Source organism: Gekko japonicus, unplaced genomic scaffold, assembly GCF_001447785.1.
Source record: "Gekko japonicus isolate JY-2015 unplaced genomic scaffold, Gekko_japonicus_V1.1 scaffold239, whole genome shotgun sequence".
NCBI lineage: Eukaryota > Metazoa > Chordata > Lepidosauria > Squamata > Gekkonidae > Gekko > Gekko japonicus.
In genome coordinates this window covers 1,303,793-1,306,151 of record NW_015163611.1, presented here as the reverse complement: position 1 = coordinate 1,306,151, position 2,359 = coordinate 1,303,793, and positions in this window count along the sequence as shown.

Sequence of the window (2,359 nt, the reverse complement as noted above, 5' to 3'; positions counted from 1 at the left end):
ATGTGGCCGGCATGACTAAACACCAAGGCGCACGGAATGCTGTTACCTTTCCACCAAAGTGGTACCTATTTATCTACTTGCAATTTCTTGCTTTCAAACGGCTAGGTTTGCAGGAGCTGGAACTAGAGACGGGAGCTCACTCCGTCATGCGGCACGCTTGGGTCTCGAACTGCTGAACTACCGACCTTCCACAGCCTGCTGTTCAGCGTCTTAACCACTTGAGCCACCCCAGCTCCATAGATCCATAGATAAAAGCAAAATCAGATATGCAAAAAATACCTGAACATAAAAAATGTGAATGGTTTTTCCCTCTCAGTAAAATGGGACATCGCCAGATTGACCTAAGGATCAACAGGTTTTCCTTCTACAATATGTCTACTCTGAACCACCCTCCCCAAGCTGTGTCTTGCCTTGTAGGAAAACAGATGTGAATGCCCCATATCAATGCTCCCTCTAAGCTGTGGAGTCGTGTGAGCAAAAATTCTACCTTGTGAGCTACTGGCATTAAAGTTTGTGAGTGAGTGATTTGGCTACTGCATAAATTAGTTTGCTCTGGAGCCCTCCTTCCTGAGCTAAGTCAAAAATGTGTGAGCCAGAGGCTAAAAAACTGTGAGCTAGCTCACACTAACTCAGCTTAGAGGGAACACTGCCCCATATCTTTCTCTCTGTGGGTAGGAAATGAGTGGTGGAGAAAGAAGGAAAAAATTGTTGGAGAAATGACAAGGAGAAAGGATGTTAAGTAGTCTATCTTCAAGCTGTTTTCTTCTTTTGCCCCTCTTTAGGCTCCATTATTGCTTTGCTTTTCAGTACCCTTCCTCCCAAAGAAAAATCCTGTTGAGAGACAATTTACACCTATCCCACATAGTATCTAGTTTGCCCTTGAGTTTTGTCCTACAAAATCCTTGGAGGGATTGTGTTTTTCTTTTGGGAAGAACTTTATAGTGTGGCATGCAGTAATTTATTCTGTGGAATTATATTTTGAAAGCACAGATATGTGTTTTTCTCAAATTTGCGCAGTGTATAGATTTGTTTCTGAATGACATGGAATGGATTTTCTTTTTTTTACACAAGATTATATGAAAAAAAAATTCTTAGCACCCTCTAAACAGTTGAGCCTGAATGTGTGTTCATATTTTGATTTATGCAAAAAGTATTGTAGAGACGGCTTGCAAATCCTGCAATGATACACCAGAAGAGAGATTGTGTTCATCCGAAGAAGCCGGAAAGCAGTCAGAATAGTGAAATTTATTTTAAAAAACACAAGAGACTGTTGATTTTTAAAGTAGTCATGGTCTATATTAACAATATATTTATAAGTTACGAGTATTAGCCAGATGAAAATTCAGATTATTACACTAGCTAATAAATTGCTAGTCAACTAATTCAGTAGTGCTCTCATCCTAACCATATTCTGTAGAAGGTTCAGTGATATCTGTGGATTGTTCAGGTTTAGATTTCATGTCCAGCAGGCTAACATTGCCAATAGGGTTTGTGAAGCTGCTCTCGCTTAGTGGAACTGCAGTTTGTGTTACACATGTTACTTCCTGCTATTCAGCATGCAGAAATGATTTGGCTTTAGGACCAGCTGAAGTGTCAGGTTTCAGACATAAGGAGCATCTAAATTATGGTTCCACAAGTGGAGACCCACAAGAAACTTGTAGGATGGTTATCTCATTCATCACACCTTTGCTTCCTCTCCTCACCCCCTACCTCTCTCACTATTTCTCCCCTCTGCCCCCCTTTTCTTACTCTCTATTTCTCCTCCATGCATGTGACTTCCTCTCTCTTTGTGACCTGTCATCTTTCTCTTTGTTTTTCTGCCTCCTCACTTCATCACTTTTTTTCTCTCTGCCCCCACCCCATCATTCTTTCTTTCTGCCCTCATCCCTCTCCCAGCCTCCTTCTGCTTCATCCCCACTCCACAGAGCAGCAGCAGCAGTGGTGGCAGTGCTCCTAGCCACCCACCTGCTTCCTCTCCCCCCACAGCATCAGTGGCAGCAGTCTGGGAATCACAACGGATCTCCCAGCTATAGAGATCAATTCACCTTAGGGCTGCCAGCTCCAGGTTTGGAAATTCCTGGAGATTTGGGGGTGGAGCCTTGGGACAGTGAGGCTTGGGGTGGCAAGCAGCCTCAGCAGGGTATGATGACATAGACTCAAACGTCCAAAACAGCCATTTTATCCTGGGGAACTAATCTCTGTCACCTGGACAACAGTTGTAATTCTGGGTGATCTCCAGTCCTCACCTGGAGGCTGGCAATGGTGGTTCTCGTGGAGGAAATGACTGGAGGGTGGAGTCTATGACATTACACCAGTCCAAAGTTCCTCCCCTCCCCAAATCCCACCCTCTCCAGGCTCC